Source organism: Elgaria multicarinata, chromosome 4 (genome assembly GCF_023053635.1).
Source record: "Elgaria multicarinata webbii isolate HBS135686 ecotype San Diego chromosome 4, rElgMul1.1.pri, whole genome shotgun sequence".
Taxonomy (NCBI): domain Eukaryota; kingdom Metazoa; phylum Chordata; class Lepidosauria; order Squamata; family Anguidae; genus Elgaria; species Elgaria multicarinata.
Genome location: NC_086174.1, coordinates 109,464,620 through 109,479,615, shown reverse-complemented (window position 1 = coordinate 109,479,615; position 14,996 = coordinate 109,464,620).

Below are 14,996 nucleotides of genomic sequence, written 5' to 3'. Positions count from 1 at the left end.
TGCATTTTGTTTCATTTGCTTTGTAATGAATTTTCCTTATGCACAGCCCAGAACAACCTGTCTCTCTTAGACAAATTTGTTGATTAAACCTTTCCAGTGTCAACTATTTGGGATTGATTATGAGTGCCATGTACAGTCCCTGCTTTCTCTTCCCAAAACATTCTTCAGCACATAAATCTGTGAATCTAGTGCACTGCATATAGGTGGATGGGCGAGAGACGCAGCAAACACACAAACAGAGAAGTCCTGCTTTGGTCAGAATGCTCATTTGCATTGCTCCACTACACCTTTTTCTGCATGAACAGTGATCATGTATTAACATAAAGCCCCATTATATCTAGGTCGAAACGTGCGGCTCCTGTCGCTTCTCTGTTGTCGCTCCAATGTTGCTGCCTGAAAACAGGAAGTAATTAGGCCCATTCAGTCTGCTGGAGAGAGCAGCAACTGGACGTTTTTTTTTGGGGGGGGGGGGTGTTGCAGCGCAACAAAGGCCAGAAGAGGCAGAAGACGTGTGAGAGGCAGATGACATCATGTGAGCAATCTGTGAGCGTGCAGTAAAACGCTTGTCGGATGGAGCTTTTTAATAGTGCAGGATAAAGGCAGGATAAAAATGAAATAAACAAATACCACATATGATTTAAACCTCACCTGTGAAAATGGGCTTTAGCTTTAAAATATTACTATCTAATTTATGCCCAAAGTGACACAATAAGAAGGGCATTTTAACCAAAAGATGAAACATCGGATGCAACTTTGCTTCTACCAAATCACGCAGTCCAGATGTGTAACTGGTTCAATGCTCCCACCTGTAGTTCATTTGCAACCACCTCAGATGGAATGGCTGAATGTCCTCCCCACACCCACCCCAGCCCACACACACACACCAGTTCATGTGCATACCTCATGTTTTCTCTCTCCCGGGTCCCTTTGTTCCTTAGATGATCCCTGGAGTTTGCCTACCATGGTTTGCCCTTATATAGCGTGTCTGCATTCACTCCTTTTCCCCATCGCATGTGTTTTCACAAGACCATGTGTTCTCAATGAATTTCCTTTGTGCAGAATCCAGAACAACAGACTTATAGAAGGACTACTTGACTAAGTCTTTCCTAGTTTCAATTGCTCTGGATTTGTTGGGGCACCGAGTACATGCTCTCCTTTCTTTTCCCAAAATAGTCTGCACTACACATGTATGTAAAGGTAGAGGGGTGGAGAGAAGACACAACCAAAGTCTAGGCATTTATAAAGAAAAGAGACCAGGATGACATTCTTCCCTGAATTGGTGATACCTTGGCAACATTAAGCAAAGTAAAAGATAATGCCCATCTTTGGTTGATGTTTTGTGCTTCTGTGAAACAGTCTTGTTGTTTTTGTAGAAGGACCTTGTTTCCATAATACATATGGAAACAATTCCTTGCCTACAAGGAACCATGGTTTTGGTTGAAGAAGGCTGTTTGTGAAGTCAAAGGAATCCATTTTTATTTTATTTGTTAGAAGCAATTAATTCCCATTGATAGAATTTTCTGTTACTTCTCCAGTTAAGCAGATGATTTATTTCAAATCCAACTCAAACTCTTACCAGATATCTACCTCAACTCCCTGCTGTAGTGAACATGGATGCATAGTCCCATGTATGACATGTGTTTGAGAGTGTCATCAGACAGGGGGAAATCACGTTTCCCTACCATCACTTTTCTGTACCACAACAGGGACAAGCAGCTTCCTCTTTCTTCACACAGGGAAGAAAGGGGAAGCAAGCAATGACCATGTGGCCCGTTTAGTGGGTGTTTTTATTGTGCTGCTTTTCCTGCACAAAGCAGGAAATGGTGGCAAGTTTCACTTCAATAAAAAAATGAATTTACTGGGTCTTATTTTGTCACTAAAAGGAGGAGGAGAGATGTGCAGGAGGCGGATGGCATCATTAAAAGGACCCACGAACATCCATAAGTGGCCAGTAATGAGCGTGCTATAAAACACTCATCTGTTGATGCTCTGAAACTATATGCCATATTTCCACAAAGGAAACTGTGCTCTAGCCAGCTCACAATATTCAAGGTAAACAAACAATGACAGCAATAAATCTTTTAAAAATGATTTGTGTTTCAGTAACAATATCAGGAACAAACAAAAGCCCTATTCAAGCATTACCAAGGTGTGTTGTTTCAACATGTGAAGAGTTTTGCCCCCTAGTTTTGCCCCCTCTGTTGTTGCTCTCATCACACTGTATGTGTGGAGGATGACTTTGGGAAGAGGAGAGCCTCCTCTATCTGTGGGGGCTCTCCACACAATCCAGAACGCTGCTTATCCAATCAGAGTAGACAGTACTGATCTAGATGGGCCAATGATCTGACTTGGTATAAGGTAGTATTGGTGGGTGGGGAGGTCTCTGGCTAGAAGCAGGCTCCTCCATTTCATTTTTAAAAACTTCTATATTATGGTTAAAAGTTGGCAAATAATGAGAATTCATTATAAGTATTATATTATATTATATCAAAGGCCATCTTCTTCCAATATCCCCAGAATAGATTCCGAAATAAGAATAAACTGGATGAAATATGGGTGGAGGGGAAAATTACGAAATAAATAACGTATTTGTTAACATAAACCTTTCAAGAAGAACGTAGTGGAAAATAGTACTTCACATTGCAATATATTACATTTTATTTACAGTAATCAATAAAAGATCTCTACTTTTCTTTAAAGGTATTCCATCACTATCTATTTTCTTTTGTTCTAATAACCATGAGTTAATTTATCTATCATGGCTTGGTCCCACATTTTATCAAACTAACATTTTACACAAGGAAGTTCTTGAGATCAAGAACTGGAGCTTCCCCCATTTCAGAATGGCTCCCAGGAGTTAACTTTTAAAATCTTTCTCTTTCTCATTGTTCTGATAAATCCACTCGTTTATTGACTTTCTATGACCTTTTTGAAGTTGGAAGTGAGTACGTGGCTACTAGGGAGAGGCAGCCTGGCTGTGGATAAACCCTCCCCAGAGAGACTTGCCTGGCACCTTCTTTATGGATTTTCGCCACCCGTAAATATTTTTGTATTCAGCCAAGATTTTTAGAACAACACATCCTCTTAAATTCTGGGCTCTCAATATCGGATCCTACTTTTGACATGAAACTAAAAGAATAAAATACAATATGAAAAACAATAATCAGCACAACAAAAAATATATAAGAAATATAAAAACAGACATCAGATCTCACTGCCTGGGAGAAAAAGAAAGGTCTTTACCTAACACTGAAAATATAGCAGTGTCAGCACTGGGCATGCATGTTTAATGGTAGAGTTGTGCTGCTAAAGTGATTTTATATTTTCTTTTGTCGGTCAAAATAAAAAGGAAAAAATGCTGTAATTTAATTTTTTTGCTGTTGTATTTTAATGCTCATTTTTATTTTTATGACCAACCTGGAGTACTTATGTTATTGAGCAGCCTACAAATATAGGGTTGGATCCAACTATCTACCTATAGAAAAGGGCAGGCAGGAGCTAACTTTCCTGTCCCCTCCTCACCTTGCCAGTCCCCAGGGCCTGCCAAAAATACTCCATGGAGAGGGGGACTGAGAGGGGGATCATGGAAATCCAGCCAAAGGCACATTCTGTTCCACTCATAGGAAGTGGTTCCTTCGAGATCTTCCATTATCTCCCCATACCCAGCCCCATATCACCATGGACCACTTCACTCAGTGGGATCCCCCGATGTTCCAGGGATACTTTTCAGTGCTTTCTGGGACTAGCAGGTGTTTCAAATCTGGTGGATTGCATCCCACAGAACTCTGATTTTTAAAAACAACAACAACAACAACAACAACAACAACCTTCCAGGTTTTAATAGCCCCTCCACAGAGCTATCTCAGGCTGCGGCCTCTCTTTCATCAGGCCAGAAACAGTGGGTGATGCCTCTCAACCACTTCCTGGCTCCTCTCAGGAAGCACACCCCATCCAGGCCAAACCCAGCAGTTCTTTTACATTGTTGCAGCAGAAAGAGTAAGGGATGGGAACATGAGCTTCCACCCACTCTCTTCCATGTGCAAATATCTGGATCCAATCCATGGTAAATAAATAAATTCCGCATCCCAAGGCTATACCGCTGTAATTTATACTTTATCTCCTAGGCCAATATGCCTCTTTAGAAATGAATACAAACAGGTTGGGCACTTTTTGCTGAATGCAAAGAAACTCTAGAGGAACCACTGGTTTTAGAAGATTTTAGAAGATTTATTAGCACATGGAAACTAAATGTATCGTTTTTGCTTCGTTACTGTTACCACAATAATCTTCCATTTTCTTTCTTTCTTTTATGAAACCATGCAAGTCAGCAGATGTTATGAGCACTGCTAGGAAGGCTCCGGAATATAATTATTCATTGCATGTGTATATTATTTCATATAAATATTTGTGGTATGTAATGCTGCATGAAATTTGACTGAGTCAGAGTAACCTGATAATGACACGTCTGTCTTGGTTAAAACACATACCTATGCCAACACTCAAACTGTAATATATAAATTGGGTGAACCATATAAGGTGGGTGCTTTGGACAGCTTCCTGTGAATGTTGACAATTTTGATTAGTGAATTTGAAAGTAGTGTCTTTCACTACGAACCACTTTTTTTAAAAAAAAAAAAAATATGACTGATTGCTTCTCATTTCTCCATTATAGTGTACCATTGTTTGAAGATTAGTCTTCTTTAACCTATCTATATTTATATGCTAACTTGCTTCCTTGGCAAAAGCATAAATATATCATCCTGCAGAAACTGAACCTTTGGAAAAACTGAATGAAGAAAAGACTTGTTAGCTAATTAAATAGGGAAGTGAAACTTCAAAGAAAGAGAACTGACACCCATTCCTTTCCTTGACTTCTCTGACTTTGCTCAGTATGCCATGACTTCTTGCTGAGTGTTGTTCTCCATCAGTAGCAAATCCTTTTCAAAGGCTGTGATAATAAACACATGGGATTCATTAAATGAGTAATACACTTTGCTTATTTGCCATTTCTTAGCCCTTTGGGAGGTCTTTTCTTTGCTCCTGGAAAGGATTTCATATATAGCTGGACTGTATTTTCAATGCTTCACAAAGACACAGGCATTGTCAAAAGAACCATTTGTATTTTGGAGCCCTTTCTTCATCTGGAGGGGCTTGCAGTGCTTTTTGCATTTCCAAACAGAGAAATGAACAAACGTGACCACCCAGCAAGTGAGTGATGGCCTGAGTCCAGTAACTCTTGGGTCATAGATAACAAGAGCATAAGAAGATGAAGATGAAGATGAAGATGAAGAAGAAGAGAGAAATGCACCTAGATGTTTTTAAACAGTTGAGGACATAAACCAGGGCCATTGAACCTCTTTTAGCCCAAGGTCCAAATTCAATCTCAGAGAAGTTCTCAGGGGCACATTCCAGGGGTAGGCTGGGCCAAAGGCATGGTGGTATTATGGATAAGAGTCATAATGACCCAAATACAGCATGCTTTAGCTTAAAGCTCATTCTTCCATTAACAAGGCTTTCAACCTTGTAGAATGTGGGGTGGGGATATGCAAAGGCTGGGAAACCAACTAATAGCTAGCTGTTGGAGGGAAGAGTGGGGCCATCTGGGGAATTGGGTAGAGCTGGAGTGGGACCTCAGGCAGTCTGGATTTGGCCCACAGGCTTGAGGTTCTGTACCCCTGAGAAAAACAGCTTATGTTGTGCCGTAGCTGAATGGTAAATATGTACAGTAGATGTCCACAAGGTGCAATGGCAGATAAGGACTATGCATTTGTCATTTTGATAAGATCTATGGCTGTGTCCTATTATCCCATGCTGGATGATATTTATAAGAATTATATCACCACAAGAATCATGTATAAGATATTCCAAATCTTATAATGAGAGTTGCCTTATTTTTACTTTAAATGAAAAGGGAAGCTCACTGTTATTGCCCATGGTTCCTTTGACGGATAACACAATCATTTCAGTGTAGGTATGGTCAACTAGAAAAATGGACGGAGTTAAAAATCCATACTGTTGTATGATAGGCTCATTTTAGCTCCTCCTAAAAAACCTGTAGTAATACTATTGTACAGGGTATCGGTTTTCAACAAACTGGGCCCCTTAAAGTGAGACATTGGCTCAGATCCATTTGGCCCTCTTGTGTGCAACTAGTTTCAGTAGCAGTCAATTTTGAGAAAACTGTGAATGGAGGGGATTGTGTCAAACATTTGGAGCAAAAGGAAGAACTTCAATTAGCTACTGGAGGGTTAGGAAGAATTGTTCAATGGCTAAACCTCAGAGTTGTTGACTCATACTGCAGCAGATAAGAACATAAGAAGAGCCATGCTGGATCAGACCAAGGGTCTAGCTTGTCCAGCATTCTGGGCCTTGCTAGTTGACGGGGTAGCCCAGTGCAAGCCCCGGGCCAGCCCGTGTGTCCAGATGACGCACAGGGGATTCCGGGCTCAGGCAAGGGTAACCGGCACTGGTTGTGGCCCAGTATTTCCCGCGGTCTTGGGCTGAGCCCGAGACTGTGGGCGTGCAGCCCGTTCTGCAGCTTTTCCTGGCTACTGCATTCATTCGCAAGTAGGCAGGAAAAGCGGCGGCTGATGCACAGCTGCGGCCATCAGGTCAAGGTGGGGCGATTGGGGGAAAATGGAGCCAGGGGAATGGGGGGGTCGGAGATCACAGGTGGGGGGGATCGGAGATTACAGGGAATGGGGGGAATTGGAGCCATGGGGGATGGGGGGAATTGGAGCCATGGGGGATGGGAGGAACCGGAGATTGCGGGGGGGGGATCGTGGCCAAGGTGGGGAAATCAGGGGCAGGGAACCCTGTTTTTAATTTAAAAAGCCCCCACCTTACTCGCTCGTGCGCTGCTGCGCACCCAGCCCCTTTAAGATCTTAAACAAAATGGCCGACGTGACGGGTCTTTCCTTTACCCTGTCACGTTGGACATGTGGATAGGAGCAACAGACCATGCTACTTCTAGCACGGGCTGGCCCCTCCACACACCCAGATTTTAAGATAGGTCTAGCAAGGCCCTCTGTTCACACAGTGGCCAACCAACTTCCCACAGGAAACCCACAAGCAAGACATAGGTGCAACAGCACCCTCTCACCCATATTCCCCAGCAACTGATATACATAGGCATACTGAAGCAAGAAGAAGGGGGTCTTCAACCCACAATTGTAGCAAAAAACATGAAACAGGATAAAATATGTTTGAAATATATTTAAAATGTAAGCACATGTACACCAAACTAAACTTGCTGTGGCAAGGGAAAGCACAAGCTCTCAAGTTGACATAGGATTACTCTTGTCTAGAAAAAACAACCAGGTTTGATAACGTCCAGTAGAAGAATTGCTAGAAACTCAATGTAACAAAGATAGAATTAACATAGACATAGCAATGCTGAAAAGAAATCTTAAATAATAATATGTGATTAGCTATCTTCAGAGATACAAAATGGTGTAACATCTACCATGCAGAAATTATAACAGTTCAAAAATATGTCTTTTAACAATAATGATAATAAACAAAATAAAAATGAGTAATGAATAATCTACCCCACACATTTGATTGCAACTCAAAAATGTCTCTTAATGATAAAGCTAAACAATAGCAAATATGTTTATAGAAGAATGAACAATATGTCTCTTAACAATGAAAATAAACAAAATAAAAATGAATGAATAATCTACACCACACATTTGATTGCAATTAAAAAATGTCTCTTAATGATAAAGCTAAACAATTGCCAATACGTTTATAGAAGAATGAACTCAGTTGATAAATATCACTTTTCAACACATGATAATAATAGTGAGTGATAGTAAGTTATCTGATGACAACTCCAAATTTAATGTTATTTCTACGCATCATCAGAAAAATGAAACTTTTGTTTATGTGTAATCAATATGTTGCCGGATTGTATTCCTCTGAAACACCACACCCAATTCTGAGAACTTAGAAAGGAGGTTTTGAGACTATTGATTGAAGAACTTTGTTAGAAGCTATATAAACTCCAAGGAAGTTAAAGTCTGTTGTCCAAGTATATTCCCAGTCAAACCTTACTCCTAAGAGAAGTTAAATCCAAGCATGTGGGATGTTATCTGTGGCATGTGCCAATGGGTGTACATAGTCCTACTACCTCTCATACTGGAGGTAGCATATAGCTATTAGGACTAGTAGCCATTGATCGTCTTCTCCTCCAGATGACAAAAAGATCCCTCCATTTCCAATTTATTTAGTATCATTATTTATATACCACTTTATTTGCTGAAAAGCAATCAAGAGTGTCAGGTCATATATGTCTGAAGACAAATGTGTGAGTGTGTAGGTGGAATCTCACTAACATGAGTTATGTTAGGCAAGAATGATTAAGAACTAGGCCTCTGTATGTTTAGTACAGCAGTGAAGAGCCAGTGTTTCTCCAGATGTTGTTGGACTGCAACTCCCATCATCCCTGACCGTTGGTCATGTTGGTGGATCTGATGGGAGTTGGAGTCCAACAACTTGTGGAGGAATACAGCCTCCTCACACTTGATTTAGTAGGACATCATTGACCCAAGCAATCTGAGACATTCAATACCTCCTGATAACTGTTACTATATCTTACATTGTCTCACAGTGACGGGGGTGGGGGCAGGTGTGAAAGTGAAAAAAAATGTGTCAAAATGAATATCCCAGATTGCTTTTACAGGAAATACCCATAAAGACAAGGAATAGATTGGCCACTTACACATCCCCCTCCAAAAAAAGAGGAAAGGCATCACCAAAAAAACGGACAAAAGGGTATACCAATTTACGTAACATTTGCACATGCAAACTGATGTGTCTAAGTGCAAATTTAGAAATAATAGCTTTGATTTAAATAGAAATAATAACTCAGTGGGGAAGACTGACTAGGTGATCTGTGTTCTTGCTCAGTCTGCTGTCCAGGTGCTAACTCTTCATGGGCAACTTTGAAGGCCCACCTGCTCCCCCTTGCTATGGTTCTTTGTATTTAAACTAGACTTGGGGCTGGACAACCCATCCAACAGAGGACACTTTCAAATAAAGGATTGACCTCTGCTAGCCCTTCAAAATAGAGGACTATCCCCTGTTAAGTAGAATACCTGGGGACCCTAATGAGAAATGGCGAGCAAGAAATACCATCTAGGGCATTCTGCCAAATCCAGGTTAATTTAAACAGCCCTCAATATTTTTGCCAGCTCTGGTTCTACCAGATATTTGAATATATAAAACCAGAAGAATATTTGTGGCAGTATCCAACCTCACATTGTTCTCTTGCATTCACGATCCCTGATTGCCTTTTATAGGACACCATTAGCAGACATAGTTAGTCTGCAGCTCCTTCTTACAAAGAAGGATTGCCAAGTACAGTACACAAGAGGATACAGAAATTGCTACCGGGATCTGGAAAGAAATGGGCTGCAGCTGCAGCCAGCTTGCAGTGTAGCACTTTAATGAGAGACTTGTTTACATTCTTCTGTTATTCTATTGATTTTTAGAGTTCCATGTTACTTTTCCCCTCAGTTCTTCAGAAGTTGTAGATGCTGTGGCAGCTATCTTGCGGGCACACATCCATAATGCACCACCTCCCCCTAAATTCATATCCCCCCCCAATAGCAAAGCAGAGCACTAAAATACTGCCAAAACCATGACAAGAAGAGGACAAAAGGACAACAGAGAAGTTCAGACCACTACCATTAATTATTCTTGCCACAAATCTGGCAAGATTTTCCTGGGAACATTTTACTTCAAATGGCCTAGGCCTTCTGACTTCAAACAAGCTCATTTTCCAAACTCTCAGTCTTGTCCATGTGGATCAAAAATCAGTTCTTTCTAAACTCATTTTACAGGCTCTGAAAAACGTCAAAGTGGTGTGTGTGCACGGTGTTACAAAGACCTGGGCAAATGTGCAGTGGCAAACTCTAGAATCCAGCCAAGTCACTTTTTAACCCAATACTACAGTGTCTATTTTCAAGAAAGGAGAGGATGGTACAAAGGTTGTAGAATGGGGCCCATCCGTCACTGCACATGAGGGTCTTTTATTTTCTTTTTCCTAATCCAAGTATACATTAATCAAAGGTGTGGGGAACAGGTATCCCTATCAGTGCAGCGACACCATGGCCTTGTATTCAATGGTGTCATTTCACTGATGGAAGCAGTTCTGTCAGTGGAACCGGGAAGGGATGATCTCCCCTCCCCCCTGCACCCCCTCAAAATCTTCTACAGTGGGACTGAAAAACCCAGCAGAGCAGATTTCTGGTTGATGCTGAGCGCTGCAGAGGGAAGGAGAAAGTCCTGTGCACTAGTGGACACCCACTGGCACAACGTTGAATTTAACCCCTCAAAGGAATACATCCACAAAAGTTACAAAGCTGTTGATCAACTTTAAAGACTTTGTGGAATTCAGTTTAGATGTTGAAGTTTGAGAGTGGTCAAACTCTACAACAGCTGTAGAGTTACAGAAATATTTCCCCAAATGGAGAGGAGTTGGGTAAAGAGGAAGATTTTGCCTTTCTTTCCCCTGCCCCCAACCATGTTCATCCCTCATCTGTGCTTACTCACTTTCAGGAGATTTGTGCACAGAAACATCTATCACACCCTGGATCAGGTCAGCTGGTGTTGATCATAGGCGTATCTGAGTCAGATGCCTTCTATCCACACTGCACTGTTTTCAATGTACCTGGATGTGCATCCAAATATGTATCCTTTTCCACATCTGCATGCACATTCCATGCAGTGTAATTAGACTGCATCGTCATTCAGATGCACACCCAATTTACCCCAGTTCCTGATCTAGCAAATGCCCTCCCCTGACATCTGCTTCAGTGCCCAGATGTCCTTTGCTGAGTTATACATCTGGCTCCATGGAGTTGGCTCTGGGATGAGCAGCACCTTCGCTCAAAGCTCCTGTGCTTGAACCAAGGGGGCTGAAGGGACAATTGAGTAGCGATTGGGCTTGGAGGACATGAAACTGAAGGCACATGTTGTCTGAGATGGATGCCTCCAGCTGTGGCATTAGCCCTTTCTGTTTAAAGAAGCCTATGTTAGAATAAGGCTTGGATGGCCCACATCCTCCATGCTCAGCTCCTCTCTCCTTAAAGCCTCATAGCCTCTGAAGCCTCCCTCTCTCCTTAAAGCCTCAAAGCCTCTTCTCATAAGAACACCTTCAAGGTCATTCTCTGGGAGCTCCTGCTAAAGGAAGTGAGGTGCGCAGCTATCAGGAAGAGGGCCTTTTCTGCTTTTCTGGCTGTGGAATGAGCTTCCCAGAGAGATTCGCTTGGTGCCTACGTTTTGCTCTTTCCAATGCCAGATAAGACCTTTTTATTTTCCCAGGCATTTTAGTCTTTTAGCTCTGTTGTTTCAAATACATTATTGTATTTTAAATATCTGCTTTGCTGCCAGGTTTTATTGTGATTGGTACTTTACATTGTAGTTTTAAGCTGTTACATTTTATATTGTACTTTATAATGCATGTTGTAGTTTTAATTGTTGTAAACTGCCCAGAAAGCTTTGGCTATTGGACAGTATAGAAATGAAATAAATAAATAAAGCAAATAGTAAAAGGTTCTTAGTTTCTTACCCATTTCTTATAAGCTAGATATCTCTGATGCTTTATGTATATATGAGCTTATTCCCATATATAAAGCTGATTTAGAGATCTCTAGCTTATAAGAAATTGATACAAACAGAGAAAGGAAAAAGTTTTCTAAAATGTACATCCATGTAACTTACAACTAAAACATTCCGCTTCACACCAGATGGTTTTTAAGAGACCTAGTTTTTTCTCTGTGTTCAGCTTCAAAACACACACACACACACACACACACACACACACACACATATAAAACAAAACTTAAATGTAGTTGATCATCTTTTAAAGAAATGCTACCTGAAGAGGAGTCCTCTTTGGAGGCTAGGGCAGCTGCATGTGCACTGCGTCTGAAGTCGCTGGACAACAAGGGGGCCCAGGCGGGAGCAGCCCCAGAAATCAAACAGTGTGTGTGACACAGCTGAGGAGGGCTGGCTAAGCCCCAGGTTGGAGCAGGCCCAGGCACGCCTAGATATCAAGTCACCTGCACCACACAGCTGAGGATTGCTGGCTGGGCAGCCCCAGTCAAGCCACCTGCATGATGCAGCTGGAGGTCTGGGCAGGAGCAGGCCTGGTCAGCCATGTGTGTGCTGTGGCTGGACAAGGAGGACTGTGCTGCGTACCTCTTTGCCCGTGTTGTCGCTGCTGGTCCTCCACCACTGGTGCTGCTGGGCTGCTGCCACCACTGCTGCTGCTGGTCTGTTGCCACTGCCGTTGCTGGTCCAGTGTGCCACTGCTGCTAATGATCCTGTGCTGCTGCTGCTGCCACCAATGCTGCTGGTGCTGCCTCACCCCACTGCTAGTGCATCTGCTTCTGCACTGATAGCCAGCCAGCTGGGGTCTTTTTGGTGCACTTTCCCAGCAGTGTCAAATCTAGCAATACTTCCAGGATGCTGGAAGTCTCGCCAGAAGTCTCGTGAGATTTGATACTTCCTGTGGAAATCAAGCAGCCAAAAAACAAGGCTTGACTGTCACTGCTGGGCACCTGTTTCCCCCAGTAAATTGCCCCCCGCCCCCCGGTTGCCCCAGCCAAGCCTTGTTTTACTGGAGGACTCCGGGCATTTCCATGAATCCCAATCAGTTCCATGATTGGTGAGGCGTGTGTGCGTGTAACATAGATAGCCTAACTGATGGAAGGAAAATATGCTCACCATGACCTGCTTTCCCATTTCCACTGAAATAAATAACTGTACTAGAATTATAGGAGTAACTAGAAGTGGGGATACCATAGGTGCTCATTACATGACGTTGGTCAATGAAACACTTTCTATGAATCCTGTTTTCCACCCCTACCAGTTACAGTTGTCACATCAATAATCATGGAAGCAGTTACCACCGCACCACTTACCTCCACCACTAATAACTGCTGTCCCCCTTGAACATTGCTCCTCACATCTTTGATAGTAGTTATTAGTTAACGGCACTGCTAGAATTCCTGTAGCGCTATAATTACCTCAAAATTGAGCCATGCACATGTGGCTAACAATTCCAGTACTCCATTCTTCATCGTGCTCCTATTTCTGAGTCACTCAACAATGAAATCTGTTGGGTTGTGTGTTTGTTTGTTTGTTTTTAAAGATATTTGGTATCTTAAAATATTGTTCAATTTCAGAAGAACAGCTTACCATAAGTATTTCTCCTCTTACTACCGAAAAATCATAGTAGTCTATAAGACTGAATGAAAGAATTGATCTTTATTTTATTTACATATTTAACATTTTTTTAGGCTGCTTTTAAGGCAATGTACAAGATAATAGCCATACAAAGTGGGTATCAATAAAAATCAACAAGTGCATTTTCAATTAAAAAATCTATTTAAAAAAGAAATATTGGTAGAGCTAGGAAATGGGGCTGTTAGGAAATGCTCAAAGAGCTACATTTCCATGGTTATCATCCAAATGCAACACCATGGCTCATTGTTCTTCCAACGCTCTCCAATAATAATTTACCAAAAAATCACTTTACAGATTTCATTGTTTCTGGTTCAGGGATTAATCTTCATGTCACAAAAAGGCTGTGCCCCTTAATGAAAGCCATACCACGATCCACCCATTTATATGGCCCTTCACAGAGTGCAGGATTTTCCTTCAGTCTCTGTTACCAGATCTTCATACAGAATAAAAGCATTCAATACATGAGGCCAGCTGCCAGTAATAGCAACTAATATCAATTTCTTCACGATGGAAAAAACACACATGGAGCACGTTTTATTCCCCTGCTGTAAAGCTAGTTAAAAGGGACAAAGTCCCACTGAAAGCTGAACTGAAGTTAGTTATTACAACTCATGTGCAGCACAATCCTATGCATGCTGACTCAAAATGTACTCAGTAGGACTTACTTTCACGTAAGTGTGTGTAGGATCAGCCTTAACGCATCAGTTTCAATGGAATTTAGTCAGGACTCACTGTAGATGGATCATGGCATTTTTTTCCTCCATGACTGAGTAGTCTTCCAGGGGACAAAAACTAGATCTAGTTTAAACTCTGAGGGCACAATCCTATCCAGATACCTGTCAGCCTCCAAACTCGGAGGCTGAAGGGTATCCTATGCTGAGTGAAGAAGGAAGAGGCAATCTTTGCTTCTGTGCTCTCCCCCTCCATGTGGGCTGGATGCCCATCTAGCTGAGACATTGGGAAGGGGAAGGGAAGGAAGCTGAGGAGGCCTGGAGAAATGGCATAAGCCATCCCCTCCCAACCCACTGTCATGCCTCCTTTCCCTCCTCTCAGAGGCTGTGATGGGGTGGGGGAGGAGGGGAGGAACTCGGACTCCTGGGTCCAAGGCTGGACTGTTGTCTGCAACCTCGAATCCAGGAATTCAAACTATCCTATCACACACACAGAGAGATTTAATCTAGGAAAGATAGGATTGCTCTTGTATGTGCTTTCATGTTGAATCAAAAATTAGTCATACTTAGACTACACCCATTAAAATCAATGGGGCTACTCTATAGCTAAAATTTTATCCAAAAGCAAACCCAAAGTTCATCCAACCTTACAGTCTAGGGTTTAAACTATCTTGAATTCAGTTTGAACTTAAGAAACTGTTATATAGATTGTGTTTAATATCTGAGACAGTCATGAATTTATCAAGGTATAAACCCAAATTTCTCAAGGGTCTGTACAAATAGCAGGATTTTTTTCTCCATATAAGGTGGGCTTGTCCATCTGTACAGAAACATTTGGCTGAATGTAATTAATGCAGTGGAACAAATGTTACACAGTACTAATCTACATGATTCCTTGGTGATTTTGTTGGGATATTCAGATGACAGTTTTCCAGATAATCTGAGAGGAAACAAAGAAGAAAACCATGGCAATCAATTTAATCATTGCTGTGAAGACAGTAATACCCTGGGGATTTGAACTGTTACCACAGATGAATGACTAAAAATTTTATGAGAGGTGGCAAA